The sequence below is a fragment of the Pararge aegeria genome, chromosome 6 (assembly GCF_905163445.1).
Source record: "Pararge aegeria chromosome 6, ilParAegt1.1, whole genome shotgun sequence".
NCBI classification, from domain to species: domain Eukaryota; kingdom Metazoa; phylum Arthropoda; class Insecta; order Lepidoptera; family Nymphalidae; genus Pararge; species Pararge aegeria.
The window spans coordinates 11,907,853-11,922,509 of record NC_053185.1 but is presented as its reverse complement, the minus strand read 5'-3'; the positions used below and the strand labels follow the sequence as shown (position 1 = coordinate 11,922,509).

General features: G+C 34.4%; 1 protein-coding gene across 2 annotated transcripts in view; it reads left to right on the top strand.

Moving 5' to 3' along the window:
- Window positions 1-14,657, top strand: part of LOC120624754 (trafficking kinesin-binding protein milt) — a 54,125-nt gene that overhangs the window by 4,525 nt on the left and 34,943 nt on the right. The window contains exons 1-2 of one of the 2 annotated variants that reach the window (XM_039891460.1): window positions 3,837-3,903; window positions 7,975-8,079. The gene's annotated coding sequence lies outside the window, so the exon portion shown is untranslated. Of the gene's footprint in view, window positions 1-3,836; window positions 3,904-7,974; window positions 8,080-14,657 lie in introns of those variants that run through there. The other variant, XM_039891462.1, reaches the window with a different exon arrangement.

Genomic DNA, 14,657 nt, shown 5'->3' with positions numbered 1-14,657 from the left:
TGCCTTGAACAATAATGCTACTGCCATGTCGGTTTGACCGACTCGGAATATGAGTCACTTGTATTCATGAGTTAGGATTTTATTATAACTTCTATAATTAAAACAAGTAGTAATTGGAAATCCTTATTTACTGCAGCAAGTTTTTCTAAACTGAATTTCTGAGAAGACAAAGGTCGTCCTCAATTCTAAAATACTCCTGTATGTTGTATAACGAGGAGATAAACGAGGTGAAACGAGGTGGACAGACGACATCAAACGAGTCGCTGGGAGCCGCTGGGAGCCGCTGGAAACAAGCGGCCCAGGACCGTTGTTTTTGGAACTCTCTACAAAATACCTATGTCCAGCTGTGGACTTCAATCGGTTGAAGTTGTATAAATATACCGGAACATATTCTGGACAGGTACTTTCAAGCAGTGTTTGATTGTATGGTTGAGTACGATGTCACAGTCACGCTTCCAGCAAATCAACATTTGCGTGTATATGACACATATGTAAATAATTTTTAGAATTGAGCTCATTGTTTCCCACTTCGGGATTAAAAGCGTACGGATAAATCGGGTTAGTTAAACAGTTTGTTAGAAGCTTCGTTCATTCGTTGTTTTGAGTATATTTCTCGTTCGACCGATCTTAAACTTTTCCTAGCTTACTCTTATAAATATATTATAGAAGGCAATTCCGTTGTGCGAAAATCTATAAACTTACGGCAGGCCGACAAATAGCAGTGAATATGATGGTACTACTTTTCGAACTGTCAATATAGCTACAAGATTTGTGTGCAAAAGAATCGTCATTATTTTCTGACAGACGCGCAATTTGCCGGCTTAAATTTGATTTCCCACTAGAAAACGCTATTTTCCTCAATGCGTAATTATTTGTATTTTGTTTATTGGTTGAATGACATTTTAGAGATCTCAGTATTTAAACTAATTTTTACTTTCCACCTTATAATTTCCGGCTTATATGATTCTGATCCTCTATCATAGAATTTATTTATAGGATTCACTTGATTATCAACTTGAAATACTTCATTGACAATGGTTTATCTAAACTTATGTATTTTTTTTTGTTTGTTTCTTACCTTGTTCGCTATACAATATGCAATGTTTTTATTGGAAGTGTTGAGTTTTATTTTGATTTAGTGTCACAGAGTGTAGAAACAATGGAGGTTTATGCGCAAGCTCATGAATGGGAGAATATCATAAAATCTGCGATTGGAACAGTGCCAATGGCTATTCTGGGCAGGCGGGCGCGCGCGCACCCCCAGTCTAACGCCGCGTTTCCTTCGACAACGTTCCTATCGTTTTCACGCTTCTCTCGCGTTAACCTTATTTCTGTTCCTTAATTTGTCGACTGTAGATTGACGGCTATATGTTCTTCGCTTAGTCAGTATTTTTGTTTATATGCAGAAATATTCTTATTCTGCTCAAACATAGTTATTATGCATTGCATAGTTTGAGTACTATGTAATGGTTGTTTATATTAGAGAAATACTATTAAATTTAGATAATATCTTCTTATGTAATCATAAATAGATTGGCACAAATGAGTTTTATGTGAAAGTTATATATAAACTACTTTCGATGTCGATCACAATTACTGAAGAAAAAGCAATGAAAGGTACTGATAGTAAACTGATTGGACACCAGTGCTCCGGCTCCTATATAGTTTCTTTTTTTGCAGTTTGAAGTTGCGAATACGAAACCTACAATCACTATTTTATAAAAATAATTTAAAGTAATATATTGAATGTATTTCGTAGTATTGCTTGCTTTGTTAATAACATAGTATTATAAAAAAATACCGGTCTTGTTGCAAACAGTAAAATTAATGTTAATGAAAACTGCTGAGAGTAACTTGAAAAATTCTTCTTATTTATGTGTTTAAATAACCATACTTACATTTATGTAGAAATCTCGACGACGTGGTAAAATTACCGAGTAGATATTTCAAGGAAAATAATCCTGTTATTGTCTTTTCGCTGTTGCACGTAAAGTAACTGGCTTACATAACTCGTCATCTGACCTGTATATGAGTACAGTGTTGTATGCAATATGTAATCAGTTTATTTGGAAAAGTTCATTGCATTGAAATACCCTTTAAATGTATTTCTTATTTATTAAAAATTTGCAGTGCCGTAGTCATGGCTTTGTCATATAATACCTATACTATTCGCATAAACTGTTTGCCTGCTCACTACCCTACTTATGTTAAAGAGTACACACCAAAGCCGCCGATGCTGCCCGGCAGCTTTGTTTTAAGATAATTTTAGCATGGAAAGGTAAAAAAGAATTGGCCTTTCGATCTATCCCATAGGAACTGTGCATTTTTATAGGATTGCCTTCTATCCGGCCCGTACACTGTTTCTGCTATACTACAAAAAATCGAGTCAATCCATTGCTTTGTTTCTGCGTTAACCAACAAACATACTTTCACATTTATAATATTAGTAAAGTTAGAGGTCATGCAAAGTAAAATCATTCTAGCATATTATTACTCATAATAAATTGTAGTATAACTTTAATTGGAAAATGTTTCAATTGAAGAATAATGTAAAGTGAGGGCCACACCGCGTCCTTATCGGCGTTCAAAATTACGTCCTGCGTCCGACCAATTACAAGACATGCTCGTTATTGCGCTTCTTGGTTGGACATCATTCGACGTAATCTTGAACGCTGCTAAGGTCGAAGTTTGGACGCCGCGATTTGGCCCTGCCTAATTGTTATTTGGATAAAATACTGAATGAAATGTTTTGTCTACCGAGAGTAACAACTCTTAATTACTTTAATAGGCCCTTGTTATCCCTTTATTGCAGAATATAACTACTATCAATATTAGAAACAAGGTCACAACGCTGCCAAATGATAGTAACGGTGTAGCCAAAATCGGTGACCTGTATATGGATACGATGCCAACTTGCTAGCATATTGACGACATCCTTATTTCTATTAGCGCTTGACGAGTGCGTCGACCGTGCCGCCCCCACAGCTGAACTGTGCGTGTGGCCTCGGTATCATTTCTATTTCAATGGAACTTTGGCAGTAATACATTACTATTTGAATCCGAATCTCGATTGTTAAATATATGCTATTCGATAAGGTCATTTCACTAGTTAACTGATTCTAGATATGCACCTTAATGTCGAGAGTACTCGAACTCATGTTTAATTGTTCTTGTGTTCACCGTGAAGATATATGTGTTGATTATTAAGATACTAGCTGTGCGTGCAATTTTATATGCGCAATATAAAATCACCAGCCCTATATTGACACATCTTATTAATATGTCGACTATTAAAAACGAGCTCTGAGCCGAAGCAGATTTCATTCAATACACTTCTGGAAACCATATCTAAATTGGTTAAGTCTTTGTGGAGATTAGAATAAGATATGTATAAAATTATGGCCATAAACTGAATGACAGTTCAAACAATAAATCAGTCAATTAGCGAATCAAAATAATTCGCCCTACAAAAGTGGTAATAATTTTGCTTTAAAACAGAATATTAGTTTGAGATTGGCCTAACACAGATATAACGCATAATTTTTATTTTATTTCTAAAAACACTTGTTCACCATTTTCCGGGTTGTAGCTAGCAATCGATTCGCTCACTATATTCATTATCGAGTTTCATGACGTTCTTTCCATTATCTGCTATCTAGATTATAACATGAATGATTATTAGGGAAACAGTTATAAGTGCACGTACACAGAATCGGCGGCGGTGGCTGCAGAGTTGTTTCTTTGTTGATGTGTGAACCTTAAGCCCTTTATTACGTTAACCGACGGAAGAAGTGTGTGTATGTGTCAAATTAATAATGAGTGAGAGGCGAACTCGGCCGCGTCCACGCCGGCGCAACGATTTGCACGACAGGCAACAGGATTTGCTTTTCAGTTGGAGCGACGGTGAGTGAGATCAATTTCAGAGGAAAGTTTTGTGGGCGTTGATAAGATATCGATAAGATAGCTGATATATCGTTTTATTTGTGAAATTAAAGTGTGCTCTTAATTAAGACCGTAGAAAACAAAAAAAAGGTTAAAGTGCACTGTTGTTGACAACGCAGCCTCTTTACAGTAAATGAATTGGCACTGCCTTTATTAAGCGTAATAAATATTTATGATGTTACAATGACAGCGGTAATAGTATAGTTAGTGGATAGGACTATGGTTCCAATTTCGCGGTTACCAAGTTCAATCCCCGGCACACAGCTGTAACTTTTCGGAGTTATGTGCGTTTTATGCAATTAAAATTGATAACTGGCTTTAACAGTAAAGGAAACCTGCATGCCTGAGAGCTCTCTATAATGTTCTCCATAATGTAATGTAAATGTAACTAAGACTTAGTGAAATGTACCAATCCGCAACCGGCCAGAGTGGTAGACCACGGCCTAAACCTGCTGATGATTAATGACTAAATTATAACAAAATGACGGTGTGTGCCTTATAAAATAACACATATCTAAAATAAACATCCCATTATAAACTCAAAGCTTAAAATATATCAGGTGCTTCTGTTAGAAAGTTTTGAGAAAGTCTAGAAGACTTATCTCTTCTTACTCTTCTAGATTGCTGTCATAACACACAACTGATTAGAAATATCCTTCCTATAAATGTAACTTAAACTCATAACGGACATAAATTTACACCTCATTATCTGCGCGTTAAACATTTAAAAATGGTAACATGTCGCAGGCGGACTAAATAGTTTCTCTTTACATGCTAAGTATAAGCCAGTTACGCTAATTAGAACGAAGGAAGACTATGTTCGCGTTGTTGTTGTTACGGTTAATTTTTAGACTCCACATTATTAGTAATTCCTTGAAAGGCAGCTGTTCCCCGCGGTTTAAGCCGTCTTAACCATGTCGACGGCCGACTGGCACAGTGGGCAGCGACCCTGTTTTCTGAGTTCAAGGCCGTGGGTTCGATTCCCCCAACTGGAAAATGTTTGTGTGATGAACATAAGTGTTTTCCAGTGTCTGGGTGTTTATCTGTATATTATAAGTATATTTCATGAAATATTCATCAGTCATCTTTAGTACCCATAACACAAGCTACGCTTTCTTTGGGGCTAGATGGCGTTGTGTGTATTGTCGTAGTATATTTATTTATATTTATTTATGTATCAACTTAAGTAATGGCCACTTGGATAGCTTATTGATAGGCGTAACGTCTCCGAACATATTATGATTTTTATTTATCTCCTAAACTACACTGTAAAGGGCAAGATTTATCAGAATAAGACAGTGTTCATAATAAATGCCACTTTTTTGTTAGTATTCTATGCCTAATATTTAATAATGACGAATGTGAATCACCTTTTAATTTACATCAAATGCTTTAGTTGGTTATTTATACTAATAATATGATATCGGTGTTTTTATCGGGGTTTTAGACGTATCATTTAGTCTGCGCACGCGGATAATCAAGCTGGGTAACGTTTTTTTCATCGGGCTTTCATTCTAAATATTGTTATTTCGGGCTGAAATAGTATTACTGAAATAAAAATTAGCCATTATAAAGCTTTGTATGTATTTCTATATACATACAAATCTTTTTAATGGAGAATGATTATGTAAGTTATAAAACTACGTAACTACTAGTTTCAATAGTTTATTGATTTCACATAAAAAAAAATCTTTACTCTTTTAAATATTATTATAGAATATTAGCTTATGCTCGGCTTAAGAACTACACTGATTTTGACTTAATTTGTTACAAAACTATCTTAAAAGCCACAAAAGCAAAAGAATAAAAAGAAGTAGATGGTCAAACTAGGGACAAAAATTGTAACATTTTAGCGTCCTGTATAGATTTTTTTAACTAAAAGTTTGATATGATGCATTATAAGATTTTGGCAGGCTAACCTATTAGGGGTATGGAAGAATTGGCATTTACCAGTAACCTTATAGAATAAGCTTAATTAATGATTAGATTACAGATGTACCCTACACGCGGGTGATGCTGTCGACACAGCTAGTATATATTTTACCGACTATCACCAGCTTGTTTGTTTGTACCGACGACGTGTCTTGAATACAAGAACAAGACCCTTGACAATATTAGTTGTTCTCTCTTCGCAAATAGGTGCTTCGAATGCTGATACACTAGCTTTATGTTCAATTAAAGCTTGCTCTAATTGAGTTTGTGATTTAAATACTCAATTTCTATTCCAGCTCCATCGGTGCCCTGAATTTATATAGCATCTTTAGTCTTAAACTGGAAAATTTATTTTAACCAGTAGAAAGTTGAACCAATTAGTTAAGAATAACTTTAGCAGAATAAACATTGCAGATATGAAGTACCCACACGTTTATCAAGTAGGACACTAACGTAGTTTGTTTGCTTTGCCAAAGAATTTGCAGGCACCTCAGCCATATTTTATCTGGCACGCAAATATTCTGCCTTCATTTTGTATTTCAAAAAGTAAATCTTTAATAGGATTTTGATCGTAAAATCGACTTAAAATAAATCTATACTTATACGAATATTATAAATATGCGTATATAAAAAGTTAAAAATACTTGGATAGCATATTTTTTGCAATTAATTTCGAGTTTTAAATCAATTTCGAAGAAATTTCTATGTGACCAATTTAAAATAAATATACTACTACAATACACTTAGCGTAGCTTGTGTTGTGGGTACTAAGACGACTGATGAATATTTTTATGCATAATATAACCACTGAAAAACACTTATGTTCATCACACAAACATTTTTCAGTTGTGGGAATCGAACCCACTGTCTTGACTCAGATAGCAGGGTCGCTGCCCACTGCGCCAGTAGGCCGTTACTTTGAAAGTATATCATTAAAAAATCTAAATCTAAAAAACACCGAATTGAGAACATCTTCAGTTAAGTATGTCTGTTAAAAATGCAACTAAATTGCATTTCAAATAAATCAATTGCATACATAGGCAATTTAACAAATGGATCGTATTTAAATTCTAAAAGTTATAAATATTCTTTTTTTGAATTTAAAAATAAATATAATATGAATTACAGAATATTACTACAAATATATATATATATTATATAGGTAATATATATATTATAGGTAGGTACGGCATCCATGAAACAATTGGAAACACACATACAAGACAGTTTTGTATAGATAGAGAGAAGTAGCTATTGTTTTGTACGTCTGGGTCTGGGAGCTTTTCGGTCAATGTTTCCGTAGATGGCGCGGTCATCGGTGTTCAGGGCGCACTATTGATTCTGTCTGCTCTCAACTAAACTTAGCTAGTATAGCACAAGTGCAATACCGGGTACATGCGATGTAGTCTACGTTATATATGTTTGCAGACAAAGCACTGCTTGAGTTCAATTCTCTAGTCACGACATCACATTTAAACCTGTAGCTTTCTAACGATTGTAATCTTGATGAAAATTTTCCTATACCGCGAGAAAGTATCTGGAAGCTTTCTTGATGTAATTAGAAATTATTCATTAACAGAGGATACTGCTTGTTTCTTTTTTCTTGCAATTATATTAATTTACTAGTTTATAGTGTGTTGATTTCTTGCTGAGTTTATCACAGCATCATTTTTACATACCTCTATTTTTCAACATCTGCACAATTTATGGATACAAGTAACCTATGTCCAGTGGCGTGCATAGAGGGTATGCACAGGGTTTGCAGACAATACAAAATTAAGAAAATCTCCAATAAGAGTTTCAAAAACTTAAGGGTAGACTTTTTATATCTCTTACAATGGCTATCCTTGAGTTTTTTATAACTCGTACTGAAGATTTTCATTCATTTTATATCACCTGCATACCCTGTGCATATATGCACGCCACTGCCTATGAGACTACATTAACTATCTACGTAATAAAATCACCTGAACCCGGTGTTTTATTGCTGCTTAAAAAAAAGTGAAATTGATAAACACTCTTTTGCGTTTATGTATCGCAGTAGTGATAGATACAAAAAAAGTAAGATGTATATCTAATGTCATGTTTTTTTGTTCGCAGAGCTGTGCAATAGCGAGGAGGTGCCCGAGGTAGAGATCGTCAGCCTTTTACAAGAGCATATACCAAAGTATCGTCTGAGAGCAGACAGTCTCACGCAGTTTGGAGGTTGGTTCCGACAAATATTATCGCTGACCAATATCGAATCATTAATGATAATTATCATTTAAATTAAGTAAAACTGTTTCCGTATCTTCAATTTTAATAGTTAAATAGCACTTCTATAGTGAAAATGTTGGTTTTTAGTGATACATAAACACTAATTGGTATTTTAGCTTAACTGACCGCGCAAGTCAAATTAGCATAGTTTTTAGGGGTAATATATAGCTCTGTGATTATTAAACCAAATTCGATTGATAAATCTATCTATGGTACGGTAAAAGATGTGTCTGTATCCTGAAAACTTTGATTATTTAATTTGCGCGGAATTGTTAGATAAGCGGAAATATGAGTTCTGTTGGGTAGTGTATAGTAAAGCAGTAGTAGTTTGCAATAGCGAGTCTATAATATGTTTTACCTTTATAGAAACACACCAAACAAGACTCTTTCGGTTAGTTTGAGTTATCTGCGTTAAATAAATATGTTGTTATATATAACATTTGCTTAATTCTTAAGACGACTTTGAAAACTAGCATACGTTCTTAAGACTGTGCAGTATTCGCAAGTTATTAATTTAAAAACCCTTTTAAAAAATTATGATATTCGTGGACAACGAGGAAAAAGGTACGGTATAACGAATATTCTTGAAACGAGACCTTGATTTTTTTTTAATAAGAGTCATGCTTGCAGTCCTTCCTTTCCGTCATAAATCTCCATACGTCATCTAAAATAGTTTAGGTACATCATTATTCATATTACACATATATAAATATTACGTCGAACAAATAATATCCTGCTTAAGATTTAAGTCTCATTAATGTCTCCAACAACGGATCTTACTTGTTACGTAATTTGTGCATGAATAAGGCAAGGCCGTTCGTGTACTAATTAAAATTCTGTATTTTTTGCATGTTACAGCTACCAGTTTTAGTAAGTACCTACTACAAGTAGTTTTATACAGTGTGGCCTATTTTTAAATGATCCACCTGTCAGGTGGTCGATAGATGCTAGATGCTAGATGCATTCCGCGCCCGCGACCCAGTAACGTGCTCGTGAACAGTCACATCTATTTAAAATGTGCACTTATTATTTCCGGTATCACCCTCAGCCTATAACTGGCGCACTACTGGGCCTAGGCCTCCTTTGTAATCGAAGAGGATACATAATTAACTTTTCGTGATTTGTCTAAAACCTATTTATGATAGGACACTACTGGGTGGGCTTTAGGGTTTATTGGATTGTCATCACAAGTTAGTACCGATAACTCGGCTCAACGTGCTCTCCGAGGCACAGGGGAAAGATGAAAATTTTTATCGCTGGAACAGAATTTAATGCCAATTTTTTTTTAGCCCGCTCCGGGTATCTGTCAGGACCTCGTGAGCCCAAGTCGTCCTTACCACTAGACTAACGAGGCAGTAGCTATTGACACTTGAATTTTTTTTTTTTTTATAGTTGTAAGAAACTTTTAAACTTACCACTGTCGATACGCATTTCAACGATTATTTTTGTTAACTTAGTATGTACCATAACTGAAGTAAAACGTTCTAGAAAATAGATTTTTAATTTAACATTTGAATTGTCACGGCCTTCATAAATGCCGCTTACGAAGTTTTTTTTGCATATTATTCAATACTACTCTATAACAAAAACTGGGAAAGAGCATTCGGTAGTATCAGCTTATTTTACTAACTTAGGCTGTAATTCTTTAATTTTAAATATCATGTAATTATAGTGTACAGTACATTTTATTACTGTGATATTATATAATAAATCTTATAATTTCCTGTGATTATCAGAGTATATAACACTATTGGAACCCCCTTTAAAAGAACCTTGTGTATATTCATAAAAGTGCAGATATATTGACTTATGCCTGAAGATACTGATCAATCAAATCCAAAATCTTCAGAAGGCAGATTAAATTTGGGAATGCTATCTTTATCTACAGGAAAGAGTAGGAAAAGAATAGTTAGTACTGCTCAATTCAATCTTAAATCTGAAGATTTTAGTTTACATTAATCATTTATTTTTGTATTATTGATCAAAACCCAATCCCCTGTTCTTTAGGTTCCTTAGTTTAGCGTCTGGAGTATTAGTGTGTTGGTGAGGGCTTATATTCGTTCTAAACATTTTCTTCTAAACGAGTTGGTTGTGCAAAACTACTAGACTAGACTCATAAAATTTCTAACTGGAAAATTGTATGCTTTTGCTATTGTTATGAACAAATGAACTTGAAGTGGTCTATTCGTCATATCTATTGACTAGGAAAGCTATTTTAATGCGCTGTCGTTATTTAAAGACATAGACATCACTTGCACTTTCGAGCGTTTTCTCTTTGTGTTTCACTAATTAATGGATATTTGTGGATAAAATTAATGGATATTTGTGATTTATTGTAGTTTTCAATATCCAACTTGATAACTGTTAGTTCTAAATATGGATTCAAAAGCTTTCATCCATTTAATTTAAGTAATTGTAAAAAATATTTGTACTGTGAAATAATTGTAAATGGTATAGCTTCAATATTGCCTGTCTATCGAAAGCCAAGCGCCTGACATAATTATTATTATAAATACACACGACGCCTATATTGCCTTGTTTTGTTAAAAAAACAATTTATCTCCATTTATTTATTAACAACTTTTGTAGATTATCCCATCTACATATCTTATCTTCGTGGACAACACTCACTAATATCATAAATGCGAAAGTGTGTTTGTTTATTTGTTTTCCCTCTTGTACACCCCACGCAACACATCAACTTGATTTTTGGCATAGAGTAAGAAAGGACGGAAAGTAACATAGGCTACTTTTAATATCAGGAAAACGTGCGGTTCCCACAAGATTTTTAAAAATCGTAATACATACGGGCGAAGAACGCGGGCAACAGCTAGTAGATAAATAATTTCCTATCAACAAACTATTTATCGCTAGTCTTAAAACTGAATTTTTCCCAAATTGCAATTTTAAACTTTAAAAGAGAATCAATTTAGAAATAGCACAAGAACAAAACATCCAAAATATTATGTCACCTAACTAGCCTGACTAATTAGGAATTTACAGCTGTTTAGACTTTGTAAAATAGCATTCAAGATCTGCATGCTCAATACTAAAGTTAGAACGAGTCGGAATCTTATACTGTTCCGTCCTAGTAAAGTGTATGGCGTAGTTTCCGGCGCCGGCGTCGCGTCGCGATAACGCTATAAATAATGGTGGCTCATCGTGAGAGTCATCGTCCGTTGACCAGCGTGCATTCCCGACCGGTCTCATGCCATCTGTCAACTGGGTGCAAGATGCAAGTTCTAGCATACCATACGCGGGCCGGAGGCATCGCAAGAATCTTTTAATGTCCACTATATATTTCCGAAGCAAATACGTGATCGTTGGTCTTGTTTACCGTTATTGTGTGGGCTAATAATACGATAACAAATGAGTTTGTTAATTAATTACCAGTGATCGGAATAAGTAGAGTTCTGACCTATATTTACCTGAACCTCGAGTAATAGAGTAAAAAAGTTGAGACTTCCTTAAGACTACTTTTTTATTTGGTGACATTTTGGGACATCGCAATTACGCTAAAAAATTTTATTAATACCTACACACATTTTAAAGAATACTAAAAACTAATCCGGTTTTTGTTAGCAGAATTAAGAAATAGTCGAAAGTTATGCAGTTGTCAAATTGATATAGGTACTCGTACATTATGTACAAATGTCTGGTGTTAAATGAGTTTATTCATCTTAAATTTTTTCAACATAATACTAATAAGTTTTGGAACCAATTTAAATGACATCTTTGTCTTTCATTTATGAGAACGAGAAAAAAACGTGTCATTAGTATATTTTTCCAGTTATTAAAACAAAAGATAGATATTTAACTAGGTATTTTAAAGAAGGGGTCCGCTTTCTTTTTCTGTTCTTCAAAGTTTAGGTAAATACACTCTACTTATTTCGATCACTCATAATTATGCGTCTCCACTTCTTTATTACGCATGAATTCCTTAAAAAAAAAATTTTTGTAAGGTAATTTATGTTAATTAGTTTTTGCCTTAAAAGTCTCTCACCTTACCTTGTAGTGCAAATATTATGTAAAGTAGAGCATAAATTTAATTATAATTAATGCCAAAGAAGATGGGCTATTAATAGCGTAGCTATTTTACACCGTACCAAAAATAGAGAAAAAACATTCACAACAAAAAAATGCAAGTTGTTAATCACCATTTCAACCGATGGACGTCTACTGTTGGATATAGGTATTTTGTAGGAATATCCTCACTCATTAGTGTTGATAATAATTATAGTAAACAAACAACAAAGAACACATTTTTAGCTTTTTTTAGTCTGCAATGTTTCTATGCTAATTTATTTAGCTCAAATCTGACAACGCATGACTAGCTTACGTGTAGTCATTTTAAACAAAACATGGCGCTCTTAAAAGATAACATACTAGTTATTGTTAATGCACCCCTATAACTGACCTATATTATTAACACTGGGTCGGTTGTTCCTATACAAATGACAGCTTCGATTTTTCTCCCGATGGAAAGCGTCATATGAGACATACGAGTGAGTGTCTCTGGAACTATGTTTTTAGTAATTCTCATTTTAGTTCAGAGATCAGTGAACCGTAAGATATTGTTATTAATTTAGTGGACGCCCCAAGATGGCGGACCAAGTTTACTTATTTACCATTTTTCTTTTTTATACTTTAAGTAAAAGCTTGTTAATAAAAATGTTTTCCGTTTTCGGCTTGCAGTCTACAGTCAGAGCCACAATGTGGCCGACACAGATATATCAAGTGTTCCCCATCACAATTATTAGTTTATGTTTTTAAAATCACCATGGTTTTGTCCGCATATGTCCAACGTTTCTTTACGACTCGTTAATGTCGTCTGGACCACTGCATAAACCTTGCAAATGCACAATACATTTTTGACCGTCTCACTTTCTTCCTGTCATTATCTAACTGGATAATCACCTTATAAATTGGATAGAAGCTGGCGTTATTTTGCGGAATTGCATGATATATGCTATGAAAATTAAGTATATTTCCTATACTCCGCGAAAAGCAGGAGAAACAGTATGGTAAAAAGAACCTGTATGGTGTTATTTATATCTTTTTTTTTAATCTTCATAATCCACACTAAACAGATTTTCGGCAATGTACTTTACAATGAATAATTGTTAAGTAACTTAATCATTATTCTTTGTCAAGTTTATTTGAAAACTTATCTTGAGGATGCTCCGGTGCCGGAGCGAAACGTGCGTAGAGAGTACAATGCCGGAGATCTGTTTTGTATGTGGTGTAAACATAGAAGAAATTATAAATTACACCATACAGATTCTCCTGCTTTTGTATTAAATTTTTACTTTAATTTGCACTTAAAGCCGGTTTTCCATTGTGCTTTTTGATGCCGCAACGTTATTGTACGGTAAAAAATGAAACTTAGTTAACAATAAAGGTGGAAACTAAAGTCACAAAAATATTTCGTTGAGTTACGTGACATGGTAAAAACTAAACAAATGTTTGTAGCTCTATACATTTAACTATTACAGTAGATAAGGTCATGTGATATCATAAGCAGGAACAAACTGGATTGAAAGTGGACGGGGAATGTTGTAGGTGTGATTCAGCAGTCCTCTGACGTAGTCGTCTTTACAGCATCGCTAGTAGCTAATAAAGTGTTCGGAAATTCGTTTTAAAGTTTGTTTGTAATCAATTATTGTATACAACTTACAAGATTTGTTTTATATACATTTATGATTCAGTTTGCTATTAAAAAGTACCTGCATGAATATTAATGCAATACGTGTACTTTACTAAGGGTAAAGCTTCAAGTGTGTGTTAATAAGCTAGATTTGTGTGAATATTGAATATTTTATCGTTTTAATTGAATGTGAAAACGTGTAGTGTTCTTTTGCTATCTTTTCTTTAGTAGAGTAAAAAAGAGGAGTTTTTTTCCGAAGGTATTCCGTAGGTAAAAGTAATTTTTGTTTTGAATCGATATTAAGTTTATATTATTAATCCGAGTTTGCCTGTTTGTTGGCTACCTATGTTCGACTCAACCACTGCACCAATCTTGACGAAGTTTGCTTATAATAGCTTGTAGCTTGGACGTAGGAAAATCATTAGCCTGGAAAAATACGGCTTCCGAGGGTATTTTAAAAACCGAAATAAACGCAAATGAAGACCAAGGTATCAGCTAGTTACTTTATTAGTACTTATAAGACATGAGGTCGCAAGTTACATTTGGCAAAAAGTTCTTGGCAAATTCTCAGTCGCTCTCACTTAAGCACATTACAAAGCTTTAAAAGTGATTCACAAAAATGTTTCATATTCTCTTTGTCAATGTTAGTTCCTTAAAGTGTATAGTCGAACTTCCATAGCGAAACTGCCACCGACGGTGTGACACTTCACGGGGGTTACGGGTTTCGAGGCTTTGATTCCTGATCTGGAACTTAATTCGCGGGGAAGAATTACCTCCCCGGTGAACTTCTTTAAGCCATCTTACAGTTTAGTAGAAAAGTGGGCTAAGGCTTGTCGGTCCCTTTTTTTGTCGGGATATCCTCCTAGATGCCACCGCGAAA